Source organism: Peromyscus eremicus, chromosome 7 (assembly GCF_949786415.1).
Source record: "Peromyscus eremicus chromosome 7, PerEre_H2_v1, whole genome shotgun sequence".
Classification (NCBI taxonomy): Eukaryota; Metazoa; Chordata; class Mammalia; order Rodentia; family Cricetidae; genus Peromyscus; species Peromyscus eremicus.
This window is the reverse complement of record NC_081422.1, coordinates 9,108,856-9,132,377: the sequence shown is the minus strand read 5'-3', so window position 1 is coordinate 9,132,377 and position 23,522 is coordinate 9,108,856. Positions and strand designations below refer to the sequence as shown.

The window sequence follows — 23,522 nt, the reverse complement described above, 5'->3', positions numbered from 1 at the left end:
GAAACATTATGGGGTTAGAAACCTGGTGCTAGAGGAAAACATTATGGGGTTAGAAACCTGGTGCTAGGGAAATTCCCAGGATCCACAAGGATAACTTCAGATTAGACTACTAGCATTAGTGGAGAGGGCGCTTGAACTGGTCTACTCTGGTAATCAAATTGGTGAATACCTTAACCATCATCATAGATCCTTTATCCAGTAATTGATGGAAGCAGATGCAGAGATCCACAACCAAGCACTAGGTCAAGCTCCAGGAGTCCAGTTGAAGGGAGGGAAGAGGGATTATATGATCAAGGGGGATCAAGATCATGATGGGGAAATCTACAGAGACAACTGAAGCAAGCTCATATGAACTGACAAACTTTAGAGGGACAGCTGTGGAACCTGCATGGGACCAGACTAGGCCCTCTGAATATGGGAGACAGTTATGTAGCTTGGAATGTTTGCGCTCAGTTTCTATCCCTTGTGCATGCGCTGGCTTTCTGGAGCTCATTACCTATGGTGGGATGCCTTGTTCAGCGTTGATACAGGGGGGAGGGGTTTGGTCTTGCCTCACCTGAATGTACCAGGCTTTGCTGACTCGCCATGGAAGCCCCTATCCTTTTGGAGGAGGGAACAGGGGGTGAGATGGGGGAAGGCTTAGGGGAGAGTGGGAAGAGGGATGAGAGGGGGATCTGTGGTTGGTATGTAAAATGAATAAAAAATTTTCTTAAATTAAAAAAAATAAAAGGAAGGTGAAGGTCATAGAATTAAAAACAGGAAGAATATTATCAGGACAAAAGAGGGCTGTTGTGTATAAGAGAGAGAGACACACACAGAGAATATGATCAAAATACATTATGTACAAGTGTAAAAATGGCATAATAAAACCCATTACTATGTAAAAAAAATCAGGTCAGTGATGACAATAGAGATGACAGAATCCTATTGCTTACATCTCGTAAATACTTTACCAACTGCTTTAGATTTCTTGATCCTATGTGAGATTTTGTTGATTAAATCCCAACTTGGTTGATTCTTCACATATACCTTCGAGTCATGCCATTATGGTTGACAAAAAAAGGATTTTGATTGTTTTTACTCTTAATTTTTCTGTTATAGGCAGCACATAGAAGATGAAGATTTAAAATAAATATAATAAGAATTTTAGAATTTTTATGACATAGTTTAATCAATTCTATGCATCAAGCTATTGAATTTTAAATGCCATCCTTTGGATTGATGTAGCTAAGTAGTATGTTCTTATGGGTATATGTGGTACTGAGATTTATTTTACATTGAGACATACAAAGTAATAGCCTAATAAAAAGAGATACGGTTTTAAGAGGAGGAATAATTATATGGAAATGTTGCCAAGTTGCTGAGGATAATTTATCATCATCTAAATAAATAATAGCCAACACTTAACAGAAGAACAAATGGGGTTCTCGTGCTCCTGAGGTCATGGCCACACTATTCTTTTTCCCTTTTGTGGTAGCACATCAAAGAAACTTGTTCTGTCTCCCCTGTGACCTTGTGAAGGAGAGCAAACAAACCTCTCTGTCACCTGAAAGATTTCATTTCAAAAGAGCCACCATGACATGCTGGGTATTTAAAGCTTCCCATTGTTTGTCTAAAATAGATTGTGCAGGCTGAGTGTATGTTCTGAATACTGTTTGCTCGGATTGTTCATTATTTCACATCAACTTTCAGGATGGCAATTTCTAACAGCTTCCAAGAATTATTTTCCCAAACAGGTCAAGCGAGTGATGCTATTGAAGTGTGTGGTTTTGGACTATGAGAAAGGTAGGCATTAGTCTGGGTGAGGGACAGGGAGGTAAACACTGAAGACTAACTCTCCATCATGGGGTGAGGTGAATTTCACAGAATCTGAAGGGTGGAAATCAGAACTACCAGTTTTTAAATCAGGTCAAGGACAATATTGTCATAATTTACAGGGACAGACAGAATAAATCAAATCAAGGAACTAGTTTTTCTTTCTGAAGTCCATCTTTATTTTATCTTCTTTAAGGAGAGTACAAATAACTTTCCATGAAGCAAATTGCTATTCTTAAATTATTCTTAAAGGCATATACTTTATTTCAAACCTTTTGAAAAAGTTCTCCAGTTGAATCAGGTCTAAGCACCAACATTCCATTCCCACTTCCTTCTCAGATATATCTTTCCACATGTTTTAGAAATCTACAGTCCTGTCACCTGTCTGGAAAACTTACAGTTGCCCACCATGTTGACACTTATAAAAATTTTGCTCAATCTGTTATATTTAAATTGCTTATGTGATATGTGTAAATGAGCACTTGGTTTATAACATGCAAATTTTAAATCAAGAAGCTAAAGAGAAACATCAAAATTAACTGATGGTATGTGAGTCTTTAGTTAGAAAAAGATACAAATTTTGCTATATCCATCATGAAGATGCTCTGTGAATAGAATTTCATGTTTCTACATCTTTTTCAACCTTTTCCCAGTTTCCTTTACCTGGAATAAGAATCTAGTACCTACTCACCTGCATGGCATCAAGTCACATTCTGCTAGGGAGTCACATATCCTCCCACAACATCCCCTGGTACATTATCTGACTTCAGTTTCTCATGAACAATTAGCCAAGGCATATTAAAATTAATCTCTTGTTGCTCTCTAGGAAGTGAACTTCTTTGGAGTGAGACTAAAATTCCTATCTATAAGCACATGGCCTGAGATTGGTTACATTCTTGAGAGTGCTCAAATGCTTAATAGTTCATAATTTCAAGCCAAGACTGAGAATCTTAAAATGTGCACATTTTAATACAAGAGAATACTATGATATCTCAAGATAAGCTTTGGTGCTAGGCTTAATGCTTGTCTATCACTGGTGTCACCCATAAGTCCTGAGCTGTGTTTATGTGCTCCCATGACGGACAATGACAACTTAGCACATCAGAGACAGCAGAATTCTTTCAACTTGTCAACATGCACACCAGTTGAAAATCCTCTTGGGTGGGGGTTCTTAGATGCTCAGATACAAGTTTCTTTTGCAGAACAGAGTGAAAGAAAAGGGAAGAAAAACAGGCAAAATAAATCAAAATGTTTTTCATCAACACTGAGGTTGTTTTTTGTTTGTTTGTTTTTTATTGTTGATTAATATGCCATATAGATCAGGATTCTTCTTCTAGTTTGTCAGGAAAAGAGCCCACCATTGAACTTTTGACATCTGCAAGCCTGTAGGGAGGTATCTGGTGCCTAGTTCTGTGATCTTTGTTTTATAGCTCTGTCTTAGTCAATGTTCTGTTGCTGTGAAAAGACACCATGACCACGGTGCCTCTTATAAATAAAAACATTTAACTAGGGCTGGCTTACAGTTTCAGAGGTTATTCCATTATTGTCATGGCAGGATGTATCACAGTGGTGTATATGCAGACTTGGCGCTGGAGAAGGAACTGAGAGTTCTATATCTTGGTTCACAGGCAGCAAAGGCAACTCTGTGCCAGATTGGGCATGACTTGAACACAGGAGACCTCAAAGCCCATCCCCACAGTGACATATTTCCTCTGACAAGGCCACACCTACTCCAATAAAGCCACACCTACTAATAGTGTCACTCCCTATTGGTGTCATTTTCTTTCAAACCACCACAAGCTCCTATTTTATGGGAGGAGCATTGCCCACTGATTAAAAAAAAAAAAAAAAAGGGAAGGAAGACAAAAACAGAAGAAAGGAAAAACGAAAGAAAGAAGTTAGCTCCCTCTTTCACATCAAACATGTGCTACTATCCTTTGCAGTTTCAGTCTTAGTGAGATTGTGAGATAGGTTTCCATGGAGCTTTTAACATACCTTTCCTGTAGGTTAACCCTCTCTCTACCTCACTGCCTTTTCCCATATACCAATGCTGTCCCTCATTAAGCCAATGCTTAATTTCTTATATGTTCAACTAAAGAAAGGCAATAAATTCAGAAAATGGGTGTCACATAGTTCAACACGGGAGAACTCTGAGTCTCAGAAAATGCAGAGGAAGTGCAGAATAGTGAATATTCAATGATCTACCAAGTGCCTGGTAGCACACGAGCTGGAAAAAGAACATTTTAAAGAGAATTTTGATCGAAAGAAACAAAATATCTATAACCTCTTAATCCAAGGATGATATTGAGATGGGGTTGTCCTTTCTTCCCCAAAGTACAAGAGAAAACACTGCTTCTGTGGCTGTGCAAAGCAGCCTTGTTATTTTGTGTGCATTACTAAGCCTCAGCATAGCTTTATAAACTTGGCACTTTTGCTATCTTCATTTTTAAAATGAGTATATTCTTGAAAATCTATGACTACATATCATTATATATAATATATGGTATAGCTCTGAATAATACTGAAATGTAAAAACATAAATAAGCAGAGATGTCCATTTAGTGTAAAATTATGAAATTTCTAGGATTAAGGCTGGGAAGTGTTTCCGCACAAGGACAGGACATGAATTTAAAGAAACACACATCTTTTTTTGTCTATACTGTGTAGTGGTATTTGCTCTACCCATGACCTTGGGCCATAGGGCCAGAAGGAGGCAATACTTCTTGCTGTTGTACATGACTTCTTAAAAGGTAAGGGAAAAGGGTCAGGAGCCCCTTCTCCCTGCTACCTGGTGTGTTCCAACTGCCAGGTGGATTCTCTCCTGGTCAGATCTGAAGATGACTTCAGCTGTCTACTCTGTTCTGTATTCGTGGGTGTATTTCCTCAGTTTACCCTAATAATTTCCCTAATACTTCTTAACCAGACTCCCATGGATTTATCACATTATCTGGTGCCCAACATGGAACACAAATCTCTTGTGGGCCACAGGAATATATTATAGAGATTCAGCTGTGCATTAAAACTATACTTTGGTCAGCCAAAGGTCTGTCAAAAGGCAAGCCATTTATTATGGAATATTTGGTGTTATTCAGCTTTTAATATTTTAGCTGTCTTGTGCTATGAAATTCTTGTGTGCCCAAATACTTCCAAACCATTTTGGCAAACAGCTAAGCTTTTCAGACACTGTTCCACTAGGTCCTAACTCCCCTGCTGAGCCTAGAAGACAATCAGGCTACTAGATGCATAGCTTTGTTTCTTGTGCAAATGAAGCTCAGACCATCCTTCTTCCCTCAGGCTAGGGGCAAGGCAGAGAGTTTGAGAACAATAGGGCTTTTTGCATAAGCTGGTGCAGTAAGGACTGGAGTGGAATTCCAGAGACACAGAACTGCTTAACCAGAGAGAAGAGAGGAAGACAGAGGTTCAGTAGAGGGTAAAGCAAATCTCTTGTAGAGTTTATCAGGGCTAGGAGTAAGGAGCCAGGAAGGATAGACAGAGGACAAAGGGACGGAGGAGGAAGATTAGGTCAAAAGTATAAGAGCTTACTAAAACTATGAGGACAGGAAAACTGGGCACATATAGGAGCTGAATGTGAGGACAGGGCTGACACTGTGTAGATAGAATTGACTTAGAAGAATAAAGTGAATGGACTAAAGAACTCAGTGTGCTTAGATTCATTTGAGATCCCTCAGATTAGTATTGTTAGCCACTTGTAGCGTCTGTTCTGGACCCCGATAGAAATCTCCTCAAGGCAGGCACTTGGAGTAAATTTGTTACAAACCCATGACTCTGTGCAATCAGACTCAGCATCCTTCTCTATCTTCCACCACTGTGCCCCAGGTCTGGAGGGCCATAACGGCTTCTGCAATAGACAGGGCAGGTGGCGCTGGGTTCTGCAGCAGCTGGGTTTTGACCCATCACATTAAAGTGACACAAGAACTATTTACATAGCCAACAAATTTCCTCAGAATGGACTTTATATACCTCAGAAATTTATAGGTAACTGAATCATCTCTTCTAAGTATACTGTATGGAATTTTGCTCCAAAAAATATATTTGAACAATTCAGTAGAGTGGCAAACTTCTATTATTATACTTTTGGTTCAGCTTATGATTGATACATTTACCAGTCCAATTACCAGTGGACTTCCATTATTCTTTGTAAAAAACAGTAACTGCCATAAAACAGAGATATGAAGACTGGTTACACCATAACTCAGATAATGAAGTAAATAAAGCTCCCTTTTATGTTGTTAGAAGTGGTGGCCTTGTAAAAACTAGATCAAAAAATGTTCAGGTGGGTGATATTGTCCGTGTAGCCAAAGATGAAATTTTCCCTGAAGATTTGGTGCTTCTGTTCTCAGATCGCCTTGATGGTTCGTGTCATGTTACAACAGCTAGTTAGGATGAAGAGATGAATCTGAAGACACGTGTCAGTTCCACAAACAGCAGTATGACAAACAGTTGCCAACTTGGACAGTCTCCTAGCTGTGATAGAATGCCAGCAGCCAGAAGCAGACTTATACAGACTTATGAGACGAATTATAATAACTCAGCAAATGGGAGAAATTGTAAGACCTCTGAGACCAGAGAGTCTCCTGCTTCATGGAGCCAGATTAAAAAATACAAAAGGAATTTTTGGTGTGGCTGTCTGTGTACACCGGAATGGAAACTAAGATGGTGTTAAATTACCAGAGCAAGTCACAGAAATGATCGGCAGTAGAAAAATCAATGAACACGTTTTCAATAATTTATCTAATAATCCTTAATTCTGAGGCCATCATCTTGAAATATACCTGGCAAGCTGCAGAAAAATGGGATGAACCTTGGTATAACCAAAAAAACAGAACATCAAAGAAAGAGTGGTAAGAATCTGAGATTTATTTCTGATTTCCTTGCTGTTTTGGTACTCTACTATTTCATCATTCCAATTTCTCTGTATGTGACAGTTGAAATGCAGAAATTTCTTGGATCATTTTTTGTTGGCTGGGATCTTGATCTGTATCTTTAAGAGTTAGATCAGAAAGCTCAAGTCAATACTTCTAAGCCGAGTCAAGAGCTCGGACAGGTGGAATATGTGTTTACAGATAAAACTGGAATCCTGACAGAAAATGCAGTTTCAAGGCTGTTCAATTAATGGCGTGAAATACCAAGAAATCAATGGTAGACTTGTACCAGAAGGACCAACCTTAGATTCCACAGAAGGAAGCTTGTCTTACCTTGGTAGTTTACCCCATCTCAACAACTCAGCACATGTCACAGCCAGTTCTTCCTTTAGAACCAGTCCTGAAAGTGAGACTGAACTAATCAAAGAACATGACCTCTTCTTTAAGCAGTCAGTCTTTGCCATACTGTGCAGATCAGCAATGTTCAAACTGATGGCATTGGTGATGGTGTGAGACCAAAATGAGCCATCTTAGAAATAAGATCAAAATGCTTTCACCCAAAAACTAAGGCCTAATATTTCTCCTTCTAGGAATAGGCCAATAAGTAAGTCAGTCCAGATTCCAGAAACCAGGAAGTGTAAAAGTATAGAGTCACAAGGTAGTCACGAGGTAATGACTGCCGGACTATGGAATGTCCTCTCCCTGGTTTCCAGGGTAACTGACCACAGAAATGTCCCCACCTTAGGGCAGCCAATGAGAAATGGTGGTGGGCAACCACCCCCTTAGAAGTAAGATTAAGCCATGATTTCTAGAAAGCCCCTGGAAGCAAGCCAATCAGAATTGTACCCATATTAGCACCCCTAAATGATATAACCTTGTGGCTTTTGCCTTTAAAACCTGAGCTTGCAGACAGGTGGGCACTTCCTCCAGCCTCCACTGTGTTGGATGTATTGGACAAAGTCCCTGCCTAGGCTTATATTGTTTTTGGATATCCAGAATTAAACCTTGCTTTTGCATTCTGGCATGCTCTTCTTTGGTGGTCTCTCTGGGGGTCATGATCTGGGCATAACAATGGTCCTTGGCAGTCCAGCCTAGCACCTGCAAGCTGGAGTACTGTGCATCTTCATCAGATGAAAAGGCTCTAGTGGAAGCTTCAGCAAGAGCTGGTATTATGTTTATAGGCATTTCCTGAGAAACTATGGAGGTTAAGGTACTTGGAAGACTGGAAGGGTACAAATTGCTTCATATTCTGGAATTTGATTCAGATCGTAGGAGAATGCATGTAATTGTTAAGTCACCTTCAAGTGAGAAGCTTTTATTTGCTAAAGGAGCAGAATCTTCAATTCTCCCTAAATGTATGGGTGGAGAAACAGCAAAACCCAGAATTTATGTAGATGAATTTGCTTTGAAAGCACTGTGGACACTATGTATATTTTACAGACAGCTTACAATGATATAGATATAGATAGATATAGATATAGAGATAGAGATAGAGATAGAGATAGAGATAGAGATAGAGATAGAGATAGAGATAGAGATGATATAGATATAGATATAGATATAGATATAGATATAGATATAGATAGGCACCTGTTTGAGGCCAGGACTGCCTTGCAGCGATGGAAAGAGAAATTGGCTGATGTCTTCCAGTACATTAAGAATGACCTGATATTACTAGTAGCAAATCCACCTGGCAATTTGACCACATCAGACAGCAGGGAGAAGGGATTTGTGACCCTTCTCCCTTACATTTTCAGAGGTCACGTACAACAGCAAGAAGCACTGCCTCCTTTGGGCACTGTAGCCCAAGGTCATTGAGGAGCAAATACCACTACAATACTGGAAAGACAATAGACAGCTTTATGTTTCAGATAGGGCTTCTCTAAGGCTATTTGGTAACTAGACTCATGCTTTGGTCAGGTACCTGGTTGTGCAAATGATTTAATTTCCTAGATGTGACAAAATTCACTGGTTCAAATCATAGTATGTATCTGATTTAGTGAATGAATAAATGATACATAGAAGAGGGGAATCTTTACATGTTTGTGTTGTGATGTGCAGGTCTCATCCCTTTGTGTGAAGGTCAAGAACTAACACATTGTTCTTATGCTAACACAAGTCTGTCCCTGGCCAGTTCTGTTGTTTCCTGCTTGAGAAAAGGGTAACTATATTGGCAATGAGCAAGTCTTCAGAACTGGTCTGAATGAAATGGACATCATTGTTTCTGTTATAGCACTTTAGCCCACCATCTAAAGCTGGGTTCACCATGACTCTGAATATCAGTTTAAATGGCCCAATGGCTTGTGCATTTCACAGATGATAGTCACACATGATATTGTATCCAGACTCTGACAGAATTTAGAACAATTTGATAACTTGTTTCATGTTGTTTAATTCATTATTTAATTTTTTATAAGATGATGCTAGTTACATGCTTCTATCCAGGCCTCTGCTGAATTATTTAGACAGCAATGTCTGAATTTAGAACATCTTTGGAACTGTGCACTTCCCTGCCTTGTATCCACCACCAGTGGGAAGGCAAGGGAGGGTAGAGGATGATGACAAGAAGCCTGGTATCATGAAACAGCTGGGAAGCAATTTCCTTGCATCCATTGGATAGTGCAGAGGATACAGATGAGAAATTGAAGCCTCTGCCTTGAGAGTCCTTGGAGAGTCATCATCATTCATAGAATGTCTGAAAAAGGGCGGAGAACTAGTAAAACATCCCAGAAGTGATGGTCAAACTCTGAAGAGAAGGAGCAGTATTCCTACACCCACTATGAGACACTGGGGTGATCAGAACATGGCTTCCTGAGGCTCATAGCACGGGTAGTATTAGGCCAACTGTCAGATGTGAACCAAGTGTAGCCCATGGTCTGAGTCCAGCCTGTGTTTGACACAATGAGATGGCTTCCCAAACTTTGCAAATTGGTACCACGTTGGTTGGTGGCTTTCTTTTTTTTTTTTCTTTCTTTTTAAGAATAATTTTATTGTGTATACAGTGTTCTGCCTGCATGTCTACCTGCTGCCAGAAGAGGGCACCAGATCTCATCACAGATGGTTGTAAGCCACCATATGGTTGCTGGGAATTGAACTCAGGACCTCTGGAAGAGCAGCCAGTGCTCTTAACCTCTGAGCCATCTCTCCAGCCCCATGGTGGCTTTCTTATACGATGATAAGAAAGAAATAGTTGCATCATCCAGCAAGGGAAATAGAAGGTTGAATATTTTCTGAATCAAGATCCAGTGCAAAACTAGCCTGTGGAGGTGATGTTTTAGAACACAAGGAGAAAATCCAATAAGAGATGGCTGATTTTCATTTGCATTTACTTCCATGCTAATATACTGTAGCTAGAGGAAAGATTTTGATAATGTTGAATAACATTTATTTTAAGGTACAAGAGTGTATGTACATTCATACAATACATACATATACACATTTACATATACACACATGTACACAACACACACATATATCCACACATATACGTACATACATGTACACAGATACATGTATATGCTTATATGTACACTTTATACTCATACACACATACATAAATACACATACCATGTACACACAAATGTACATACATACCCATATATACATATTCATGTACATATACACATATATGCATCTATACATTTGCATACATGTCTATACACACATACACACATGTACATACATGTATAGATGTAGATACATGTACACTTATACACATGTACACACATACATGTTTGACTTCACAGAACAATTCTGTAGACAAACATCATTATTCCTAGGCTGATTCGAAGGAAAGTTTAACCACATAACTAACTGTGCCCTCATGGATACACAGTAGCAATTCTAGGTGTTAACATTAAAGAGAAAGGATAATCATATGTGGAATTCCAAGAAAGCTTGTCGACTTTAATGTAATAAACATACCGTTCCCCTTAAAATGCACTTTCCAAAGTGTGTTTTCATTCCTTATTTTCTAAAGCACCTGCTTGGGGGAGTGCTTCCTGTCTTCATGTCTGGGCATGGTTACAGCAGTCTGCACCCTCTGATTTTTCACATCTGCATGCTCCAAATGTCCCTAGGGTGCTGCTCTAATGCCTTTGTTTCTGCAAAGTTTTCACTCTTTCTCACAGGCAAGCTGCATGCTGGACATTTTACCTCTGTCAGTCTGTCCTCTGCTTTTACTTTAAAAGGATTTCTGCACACTGAGTGTGTAGCATGCTCTAATAGTTATTAAGCTGAGTTAAACTGCATTGTTATATGTTCTAAGACATTACTGTTGTAAAAAAAAAAGAGAGAGAGAGAGAGATGGGCATTGATCTGAACTTCAGTTTAAATGTATCTTTATACCAGTTATGTAACCTTATAAGATCTATTTTAACATAGCTCAGGTCCTAAAGACTAAAAGATTGATAACGTAAATTCTGTTATCTCTCGACAGAGTGAGAGGGATTATTGGTATTTGGTGTCTTCTGGAAGTAGCTGGGCGTGGTCACACAGGCGGCTGACTGTGACAGGCTGACAACAGTTCTGAAAGATGGTCAGCATCTCTTCATGACCCACAGACTGAGCCCCGCCTTACCACTGCTGTGATTCTGAAAGCTTCTGGCTCCATAGGACTCAGTCCAGAGCTCTGGCCTCTCCAGTCTCCTCTGCTGTCATAACAGCCCCTCCTTTCAAAGTACAATTTTTCAAATGTCTACTTCAATGCTTATTCTCCAACCAACTCCTCAAGGTGCTCAGCTGTTTCACTCAGAAATTAGGAAACAAGAACGCAGAAGGGCACTTTAAAGACATTTCATTTCATGGTGTCACATTGTAAAGAGCCCTGAAAGCCTCGTCTCCGAGCTATGAAGACGTCAAGTTTGACTTTACAGTTACTCGAGGCATAGCCATTTGATAGATTAGAAGATATCAAATTGACATCTGCTGCTTCGGGGAAGCAATGAGGACACAGTAGGCATGTATTGAAAAGGGAAATTGGACTTTGGGGCCTTGAAAATAAGGTCCAGGAACATTAACGGCCACGTTTGTGATTGACTATATAGATGTAGAATAATAACACTATGATTATTTCCTATGAAACAAAATGCTGCTTTACAGTAACAATATTGTAGTCAACTTGAACGATAATTTTAAAATGCTGGGAGGGCAAGTGGGGCTGCTCAGTGGGTAAATGCACTTTCTGCCAACCTGGAAGATGTGAGTTCAGTTCTCGGCAACCAAATGGTACAAGAAGAGGACCAACTCTTTAAAGTTGCCCTCCGTCACAAGAATGCCCTGGCATATTTAGAAACACACACACACACACACACACACACACACACACACACACACACACACACTACATGCAAAATACAACAAGTTAAAGATTGGTTACAGTTCTTGGTACATGGAAGAGTAAGTGAACAAGTGAACGATGCAAAAGTCTTGGTACTTCCCATGAATGTTCTGATTTATGTTTCCTTTTTGTTTTTTTAAACTCTAAAAACAAGGGCAGACTTTTTACTGTTTTTTTCTAGAATTCAGATATTTCCTACTAATATTCAGTTAGATTTGTTGACCTGCATGTATACATTCCTTTGAAGGCTAAGGGGCTAGCTAACACATTTGCCTTTGAAAGTCAACAGAGTCTGTTAAATGATTTTCTTAATGCATGTCTTAATTTAATTGTTTAGATATCATATAAAAATATCTGAAGCTGGTCAGTTTAAAACTATGTAATTTATTTAATCTCCACTATGAAACCTGGGAAGTCCAAGAGAGGGAGCTGGCAGGCTGAGGTACGTGGCGCAGACTGTACACACTGTAGAAGAGGGTAGTACAGAACCACACGGCGGGAGGGCACAGGGCAAGCCGCTGAGCACTACAGTAGGCCTCCTTCATGGGCATCTTGAGACCAGTCATGATGGAGGCAGTCTCAGGGTGTGATCAACTCCTGCCCTCACCGCCATGTCACCCCTGGCTTCAGACTGGAGCCAACCCACTGTGGACTGAACCCGCTAAAATGAGCCTAAATAAACATTTCCTCCTTTTAAGGCAGTGGTGAAGGGTCTCACATACCTCATACCTTGTAGTATACTATAATACACTTGAACTCATCAAGGCAACACCTAGGTTTTGGAAAGGGCATACATAATTACAAATAAACCTCTCCTCCTACTGACTTATTACCTGTGCCTCAATGTATGCTACCTGTGTGCTGGTGCCAAGAAGGCCAGGAGAAGTGTCAGATGCCCTGGTGTGAGAGTTACAATTGGTTATGTACCATTTCACTTAGGCTGGCAATTGAAATCGGGATCTCTGAAAATGATGCAGTTGCCCCTAACTTCTGAGCCATCTCTCCAGATCCTGAAGAATCTTTAAAATGGTCTTCTTTCAGACACAAATTTTGTTTTAAAATAGTCAATTATATGAGACTGTTGATAATATGCATATATTTTTATATGAGTATAAAAGAGGCCATCATGCTCATACTTTTTAAAATATGTATTCCATTTCATTTAATTTGTGTGTGCCCCCAAATATGGTGTTTATGTGCAAGTGTATATGTCTGTATGAACATATGTGTGTCACTGAATACATGTCAAGGTAAGAGGACAACTTGAAGGAATTGGTTCTATTTATGCCATGTGAGTCTCAGGGCTTGAGCTCAGGTAGGCAGGATTGTCAGCAGGAATCTTTAACTGCTGAGCCATCTCAAGTTATCATCATGCTTATTTTTTTAAGTGTGTACCCAACATAGACCAATAACAGAAGAAGTAAGTAAGTAGAATCTTAATTAGAAAGTTTTCCTAAGTCTGGAATGTGAAAAAGAAGTCTATAGTCCAAGGAATGACTGATTTCCATAAGGAGAAGATGGGAAAACAGGCTGGAGGCAGATGATGAAGTCTGCAGTCATGGCCACAGACAGTGTAGAGTGCTGGGCACCATTTCTGAGAATCCCATTGGAAGATGAGTGGACTCTAGCCATAGACCTTGGGGGCACTTGGGAAAAAGATCCTTTTGATCACTTGTTATTTTAAATTGTAGACATGAGACTTAAAAGTGTTAAAAAAAGATGAAGTATTATTATGTAAACATTATGTTCTATGACAAATAAAAATGCTGCTAAAACAATCATTGATCCTGTGCTGGACATATATGTCAATCAGAGGACACTTGATAATAAGGGTAGAGTTCAAGGTTGGCCTGGAAGCTGCTATAATTATAAAGACAGTCATTAATAGCTATTTATAAATTTATAGGAATCTGCAAGAAGGCAGGTGCTAAAGGACAAACAAAAAGTCTGATTTATTTGTTAGTATTTTTTTTTCTGGAGGAAGGAATGATTGGAAATTATTTTACCTCAAAGTGTTGTGGAATATTCCTTTACACTGTGTGAAGATCTGTCACTGTGATTGATTTAATAAAAAGCTAAATGGCCAGTAGCTAGGCAGGAGGTATAGCTGGGACTTCTGGACAGAAGAGAGAGCTCTGGGAAGAAGAAAGGCAGGGTCACCAGTGAGATGTAGAGAGAAACCAAGACATGCAGGAGGAGAGGTAAGAGCCACAAGTCACATGATGACACACAGATGAATAGAAATGGGTTCATTAAAGTTAGAAGAGCTAGCGGGACAAGCCTAAGCTATAGGCCAAGATTTCCACAATGAATGATAAATATCCTTGTCATTTTTTGTGAGCTGGCTGCCGAAAGAAAAACCCATTTACATCAAACTATGTTATGTTTCCTTTTTTTTGTTTGTTTGTAAAAGGATTGAACAAATAAAAACATTGTGGTGACTGAGCAGAGGATCATTTACCTAATTGGAAAGTTACTTTACCCCTAGCCCAGGCAGTCCTTAAAAAATACATAATGGTTTGTAACATTCATTACTGTTGGGGAACATTTGTTGAACATAAATGATAAGAATGAAAATAATTCTTTTTCCATAAATATTCAGTGATACAAAGATTTCCAAAGATAAATCAACACTCGATGATTGTACTCAAAGATGGTTCCATGAAGTAGTCCATTGATTATTTAGATTGCAAAGTGTTGGGAGATTTAAAAAAAAAAGACAGTAATTGAATAATATAATTTAAAGAAGTGTAACCATGATAAAAATATTTAGAGAGAGTAATGGTATTTATTTTGTACATTAGAATTTTTTTTTAATGTTCTTTGGGAATTGTAAACCATCCCATCACTATTGGATGTAGAGATCTAAGCCAATGATTCTCAACATTCCTAATGTGGGCATGTTGTGGTGACCCCCAACTAGAAAATTATTTTCGTTGCTTCTTCATAACTGCAATTTTGCTACTGTTATGAATTGTAATGTAAGTATCTAATATGTAGGGTATCTGATGTGTGACACCTGTGAAATGGTCGTTTGACCCCCAAAGGGGTTGTGACTCACAGGTTGAGAATCATTGAATTCTGAGCAATTGGGAGCTTTAGTTCCTGACTGAGCTAAATGAAAGCAGCATTGTATTCTCCATCCCCTTTGAAAGGGAAGCCAGCTTGTGTTTGACTCCAGTGCAAATAAATACACTTTAATGCTTCCTGATTTGCTTTCCTTCTTAGGCTGAGACGCCACCCTTAATTCTGCATGCTTCCCAGCTTCCTGTGATCAAAACCAACCCAGCAACAGCACATAAAGAAATAAAGAGTGTCCTGCTTGCAAACCAACCCAGTCAAAAACCGCTAACGAGGATCCCTGGTTCCATAAATAAGAGTTTCCTTGCCAGCAGTAAAATTTCTAGAAACTCCTGCTGTGTAAGCTGGAAGACTTCAAGCCCCACTCTTTATTCAGCAGCAAGCTGCCCTTAGATAAATTACACTGATGACCAAGTGCAGCTCAGGTAATGTGAGCCCACAGTATCGCTGACATTCTTCATGTCACGCACCATTATCAGACTCAATGAAGCAAACCTTTGGAGATCAAAGAGAAGCCTGGTCCTCCCTGCATTTTGCTGTGCAGAACATTTTAACTGCTTGGTTAGTCTATTTTTAACTTATTTAAATGGAGCCCACTGCTTACTGGCTCAGAGAGTACTGAGCCAAGGACTCTTGGCCGGCTTGTATAGCTCTGTCCTTTAAGAACTTCATGCCCCAGTTTTCCCAATGCAGATCCTGTTTGGGGAGTTACAGGTTTAAGATCTGATTGGCATCCCTTAGTTAGGGGAAATTAAGTCAAGACCAATCTGCTTGGAGAGGAAATTTTGTTAGTTAACTCTGGATAGAAAACTTTGAGAAGTAGACAGAGTTCAGATATACCGTGGTCACAAAAAAAGCTCTACTGGATTCTTCAGCTGAAGGCAAACAAAATTTAATTTAAAATGACTAGACACTACTGCATTCTATGGATTAACTGTGGTGTCATGATGGTATCGAGGTGTTAATAGAGCTAAAATGCTTCTTTGTTGCTTTGTTAATCTACCCTCTGGGTACCTGACTTTATGGACTGGGAAAACTGTAGACCCACAAACTTTGTTACTCTGTGAACCAAAAGCAAACACAGACCCAAGGAGGAAGCAGGCCACAGCAGATTGAGAGCCCTTCAAAGACATAGCCATGCACCCATTGGTGAGAAAGTTTGGGCACAACAAGGCAGAGTAGTTTGTCCGTGTTTGTGATGTATACCTGCCTCACCTTATGGAATGAAAGAGAAAAGGGGTGGTGACATGCTTCTAATGTGTGCTAAGCCATCTGGCTGCTATCTTCCTTTATTTTCTGTGTACTGTGTGATGGTTTGGAATCTGCAATCCTGATGACATTCCCAAAATGAGACGGCTAGGGGCCTCTGGGAAGCAGCAGCAGTCTTCACTTCATGTTTCCTTTAGTTGTTCTCTCTGATACCGCAAGTCAGCTTCTGGAACATTCCTTCACATCAACCTTCTATTTAAGAATGGCCTTCTATTTTAACACAAGGCTTCATAGTGAGGATGGTAGCATCACTTGCCTACTCGTTGACATATCACAAATATATCTATAGAAACAAGAGACACATTCAGGAAACAAGTGGAGCCATGGGTCCCTGCCATGCCCGCCAGTGCGTATATCCTACAACAACCTGCAGTGCTCTGCTGCTGTTCTTCCCATGTGGAACCTGAAGCTTAGTTCCTAAGGGAACTAGTTCTTAAGTTCTTAGTTCTGGCTAAGTTTGCTACTGTGTGTCAGATTCCCAGGGATGACTCTATTTGTTGTAATGTCTGACTCAGCAGCATATCTGGGAGAAATTGCTTTCATTTCCATAACCTATTATTTTTTCAAGATCTAGTTGGCTATCCACTGTCACATGGGACTGGCAAGTTTTGAATGAGTTGCACTGTATCCAATCTTGTAACTCTAGAACTCTTTCACCTACATTTTTGTGTCCTTCTGACAATGTATTCCAGGCTATGAAATCCTCAAGTGATTTTGTCATGTATGCTTTTCAAGAATCATTCAAATTCTATTCTTTCCCCTGACTGACTTTTCTTCCCTCATTCGCTTGTATTTCTTCCATTAAAACAAGCATGGAAATGATGACAAGAATGTTTTCAATCACAAAAAGGCATACCACTACAGTATAAATCCTTTCTGCTATTGTTTAAAACTATTTCATGTGGAAGGCTGAATGAAAATCAGACACCCAAAAGGGAAGCGACCTAATTTCTGAAGTCATGTGGTGTATCAAGAAATGCTTTATGCAGTTGTTCAAAGATCTTGAGATTGGAGAACGTCCTGTTTTGTCCACTTGGTTCTAAATACAGTTGGGGTGTGTTGGAAGAGAGGCACCTGGGCGTGTGCCACGGGCAGCAGAGAGAAAGGCAGACATGTAAGTAGCGCAGGCACAAGGAAGGGAGTCCTGGAAGGTGAGATGTGGAAGGGAGAAAAGCAGGCTGTCCCAGCAGGCCACACACACACACACACACACACACACACACACACACACACCCCCCCCCCAGGTAGACAGTTTCAGCCTGGGAACAGTGAATCCAGGTTACAGCCTCCTGTCATCTTGAGCCACAGTATATAGCATTTTTTTTTTTTTTTTTGGAAATCACAGAAAATGTCTTAATTCTTATTTCTTCCTATTTAGAAATATGCTTGCTTCAGATTTAATTATATACTTGTTATGAGGTTAATTTAGGTACATTATTAGTTTGTTTTAAATTTTAACAAATAGGTGATGAACTAAATAATTTTCTGCATTAATTACCATTATCTTCCTATTAATAAGAAAAATATGCACACCTGTCCATTCTCCTAGGGCTAAATTATATTTGTTTTTCAAGAATAAACTCAACTTGAACATGATGCACTATCTTTTAGTGGATGTGGCTTACTCTTATGTCGAATTTTGTAATTATTTGCAAACGAAATAATATATAATTTTTGTACACAGTTAAGTGCACAGGACACAATAGTTTTAAATAATTATTTGTGAGCGTCTTCTGTCATCTTCTTCCTTTTCTGATACATGTACAGGGCTGACTACAGGGCTGCAGAGGTGGCTCGGCGGTGAGGAGCACTATTGCTCTGCTGGGTGCCCTGAGTCAGTTCCCAGAACCCACATGATGGTTCACAACCACCTGAAACTCTAATTTCAGGGCATCCAATGCCGTCTTCTGTCCTCTGCCGATGCCAGGCATGCACTGGTACACATACATATATGTAGGCACTCACATGTACACATAACTTAGAAATAAATCATTTTAAAGAAAAAGAGTAGATGGTCAGTTTGGGGCAGATTGAAATGTATTATTCCCAACTAAGGTGATATTGTGGACAAACAAAAGTTTGAGAACCATGAATCTTGTGAATTGTGAGTGTGTGTGTGTGTGTGTGTGTGTGTGTGTGTGTGTGTGTAATGATGGGTGTTGGGTGTGTGTAATGACTCCAATCAACAAATGAGGACTAATTGAGAATGCAGATGAGTGTGCATGCCCTTGAGACACTTGGATGACTTTATGCATCTCTCTGTGGTTTGATAAATGCACCTTTGATAAATGATTTTTCTGTGATTTCTGGCATATAAAATCCAATACTGGTTTGAAGTCTTGTCTTCCTTTTATTTAGGCTTGTGTGTGGTGTAATCACATCTGTGTATTTTTTTCATGTGTGTGTGTCTGTGTGTGTTCATGTGTATGTGTACATGTCTGTGTGTGTCCAGGTGTGTGTGTTTGTGTCTGTATTTGCATGTGTTTGTGTGTATGTGTGTATATATGTGGAGCTCCTGTAACCTGGATCCTTTTTCACTTTAATTATTGAGGTAAGGTGTTTAATACTCTAGAGGTGGTGGGACCTGGGAGAAAGAAGCCAATAAAAGAGGTGGACTAAAGTCTCATGCAATAGCCAACTTTGTTCAGAGTCCCAGGCTATTTATACTCTAATGGTTAAGAGGAGTCACATGAGTAAAGTGTCCAATCACAAGGGCAAACCCCATGTGTCAGAGAGGCTACACCCAGCAGAAACCCTTTTCTGTACAGTCATATAAACAAATAACAATAACTAGTTGTAATAAATAGTCCGAAATAAACTCACTCCTATCCTTAACATCTGGGAGGGACACAAAAACACATTCCAAGAACAATTCCATGTTTTTTAAGAAACTGAGGTCACAAGACTCTTGTCTTGTTTTCTTGACATTTTCTCACAGCACTCATAATTCTCCTCACACAACTTCATTATTGGACCGTGTTCCAACAGTAGGGTATCTCTCTGAACCTGTTGGTTCACTCATTGTGGCTGGTCTAACTAGCCAGCGTGTTCTCAGTACCCCCATCAATGCTTTTGGTAAAATGGGATTGCAGATGGGCTGACATGCCCTATTGGCATTGACCAGTCCCAAAGAATTTATTTATTAAAGACTTCAGCCAGCTGTACTCTGGGAAAGATGGTCTTGAGTAATCTAAGAGCATATCCTCAAAAGTCTGACTTTGGCTGTGCGATGGTGGCACATGCCTTTAATCCCAGCACTCGAGAGGCAGAGCCAGGTGGATCTTTGTGAGTTCGAGGCCAGCCTGGGCTACAGAGTGAGATCCAGGAAAGGTGCAAAGCTACACAGAGAAACCTTGTCTCAAAAAACCTAAAGAAAAAAAGTCTGACTTTGTCCATTAAGATCTAAGATCCTTCTATTTCTTAAGCTCTGTGTGGCTTAGATATCTCCTTTGTGAAATTAATAAAATAACCCCAGTATTTCTCTCACTGATGGACTTTGCATCTTTAGTAAGAGACTATGCATGGAACACAGATTGCTGGCTTGTATCAAGGAAGAATGTCTCTTAGCTGCTAGTGTTTTGTCCTACTCTACTCCATTTCAGAACATATTAGGACAGTTTCAAAAGCACTTCTATAAGATAGCATGCTTCTTTACATTCAGAGTAGTTAAATGTTTGAGGCTGGTGACCTCATAATCGATATGTTAACTCAAGAGGCAAATGGCTTAGCGTCAAGACTGCAACGATGCCATTCCTCTCTTGACTGTATGTATTACAGTTAAAGGCAATGAAATTATGATTCATTTGTGATCTGTCTTTTTATCCATATGTTTTCTCAGATACCGTCTCACAGTCAGTATACTCGATGAAATTGCTGATGATTAATGCAGGACTGAATTATTTATCCTTTCTCTTTAAAGGTTTAAGTAGAATAAATTTATTTGTAGACAGCTAAAATGGTGTGGTATTAAGTTTTTCTTATTAGAAAAGCTTTCTCATTTCAATCTCTTATCTTTATTTGTTTGCTTGTTGAATTACCTTTTATAACAAGGCAGTAGAAGGATAAGACTTACTTCTATTACTGTTATCAAATAACTTCCTGTGAATTGGAAATGCATCTTTAATTTTATTATATGGATTATCTCCTCCATGTACAGCAACAGCTTTTCACCCATAACTGTACATGTCTATGCTAATAATAAGTAGCAACAGATTCTTTAAAAAAAAAAAATGTGTGGGTAAGGATTCAGCAGTTTGAGCATTAGTCTATCACATTTTTTCCAAAGTTGTATGTTACATTTCGGTAAATCAGGACACATCTGGGAAAGATGTTTTTATGGCACATAAGTTTTTCAGTCTCTTCTCATAATAACCCAACTGATGCCGAATATCTAGAAATAACTTGCCGAGAAAATAGGAAATAAAGTTTAGATGTGGTATCTTAAAGATGATAGAATTCTTATGCTCCTAATATTGTATGATTGGTTTAAAATTTTCTTAAAAATCACCAGATAAGTACGATAAATGCTGTAATATTTAGATCTATCAGAAACAAAAAAACAAATATTTTTTTCTTCAAGTAAAATCAAGAACACATGGAGGAAAATAATATATTTTACCTCTATGATATTCAAATAGGTGTATATAATCAACTAGAGAAATATTTTATTGCGTGTGTGTGTGTGTGTGTGTGTGTGTACTCACATGTTCAACATATGAATAGGCATTGGCTAGTAAGATCTATTAGCATCATTGTAATGGATAGCTGTTCTGTCTATGACCTTGAAGCACCATCCCTAGAGATGAAGCAGGTAACTGCTCTACCTGTCTATGACTTTGAAGTACATGCCCTTGGGGCATGGTCTCTCGGCTACACTTAAAACCTGAGATGCATTTAGGCACTCTCCCTTTCTCCCTCTCATGGGTTTGGATGCATGAATAATTCAGGAATAGCATTCCAGAACCTGAGATAATTCTGTTCTGTACAGTGAGTTTTTCTCCCCTAATAAATTCCTTTGCCCCTTTCCTTCTTTATCTGGTGTCCAACATGGCAGTTTGAACACAGGACCCTAGGATTGAGTCCCATGCTCTACTGACTGAGATAGCTGGGCTGTGGCAATGAAAGTGCCAAATCCTAGCCACTAGGCCATCAAAGTCTATCATTGGAAACCTTTATAAGCATGGGTGAAAACCCAGAAACATATAAATAATAGTTAGAAGTACCTTTCCCAAGTGATACATTGGTATAAGTGGACACGCAGAAACTCCACCAACCATTCTAAATGACTGATGGATGATTTCTATGAAAGTTAACAATCTACCTGAAATACAGGTAAATTCATTTGAAAATTGTTAATTTTCTACACAAAACAATGATTGCTACTAGGTTTCAGAACTTAACGTATTATCCTTTTATGATTTTAAAAATGACATCAGATTGACACAGCTGGAGTAAGAAAGTCTCAAATGACATCGTACTGAGAGTGAATAGTGATGTGTGGAGCTGCAAAGCTGTTCTTTATTTTTAAGGATAAGTACCCAGGAATGTTTCTCTCACATAGCATACCTTTATGAACATGTTGCAAACATTCTCATGCCAACATTCTTTCAAGAATAATGTAACTCTTGAATATATTTAAAATGTTATGCTGTGTTTAGTAAATTGTGTAACTGATTACATCTACAGTGAATATTAGAATTGCAAAGTCACCCCTCCTCCCTTTCCCTTTCCTCCCTCCTCTCTCTCTCTCTCCTCTCTCCTCTCTCTCTCTCTCTCTCCTCTCTCCTCTCTCTCTTTCTCTCTCTCTCTGTCTCTGTCTCTCTCTCTCTGTCTCTGTCCCGCTCTCTCTCCCTCTCTCTCTCTCTCCCTCTCTCTCTCTCTCCCTCTCGCTCTCTCCCCCACCCAATACAGCTCTAAAAAAGTAAAAAAAAAAAAAAAAAAAAAAGAATTGCAAAGTCACATTTTCTCAGACAAACATGTCCAGTACACAGTGAAACAGAAGATAGGTGGTGGAGCTAGGACAGTTCTCACAGGTCTGCTGGGGCTTCAGGCGATGACATGGTAGTAAGGCTGTCACAGTGAGACCCCTCAGTAGCGTAGTCCCAAGATAGCGAGCAGAAGAAGCGAGAATTATAAAAGACAACAAATGATCATCTCCCGAAACCCCTTTCCCAAGCTCCTTCTTATAACGATCGCACACACACACACACACACACACACACACACACACACACACACACGCACGCAAGCACGCCCCAGACACTCGAGGCTGAGGCACCAAATAAACTTGTTCGTTGCTTCACTGTTTATTTTTTTCTAGGTGAGTGAGATACTGGAAATGAAAGTAAAGTGAAAAGTCGTTCTATACCACAAAAATCAAAGAAAAGGGAATACATAGAGAACGTGCATAGATAGATGAAAATACTTTCCCTGGATTAAGCACAAAGTTAATTTAGAAGTTAAAAATAGGAATTGATATTATTAATAATTGGTATCAGATGCCAAAGTTAAGTCCAATGGCATAAGGATCTATGACTGGAAGAGTTTAATCTTATTCTCTTAATGAGTAGAAAACTACCTTAGACGTTAGTGTTTGCTACAAGTGTATGAAGGCATAATGGCAAGGTTGACTTGATACTGTGGCAAGATTATTCTAACAATTATTTATGAAGTACCTATGATACTAGGTTAAGGGGACATAAATGTACCATACATTTAAAGTTCTAAACTAGGATAGGTTTAACTGGGGTAGGCTTGTTGGTTACACTGAAGTAATGGTATGTAGGTGATCAGAGTAAGATGGGAAATGGAAGAACTAAGAAGACTCCAGCACTTCTGACCTCACACAAGCTCAGGCTGCATACTGAAGCCCTGCACAGGATGAGGGCAGCCCCCACTCCCTCATGGGTATGGGAGGAACTCCTGATGTTTCACCCCTTTCTGAAGAGCAATTGACAGCTTGCAGTTATGTGGGAGTGCCATTTTCTTCAGTGGTCCAGTAAATAATCCACAACCTGTGCTCATGCAGGTAATTTTAATTAGACTAAGTGGATTACAAAAATAAAAACAAAAAGACATCATAAAAATAGAATGGGGACTCATTGTGTAGAAGCAATTCATTGGGAATAGGAGATAAT

At 39.3% G+C, this 23,522-nt stretch overlaps 1 pseudogene; it reads left to right on the top strand.

Moving 5' to 3' along the window:
• Positions 1-585: 585 nt before the first annotated feature.
• The window catches only part of LOC131914609 (phospholipid-transporting ATPase IF-like), a 115,136-nt pseudogene continuing 92,199 nt past the window's right edge, over positions 586-23,522 (top strand).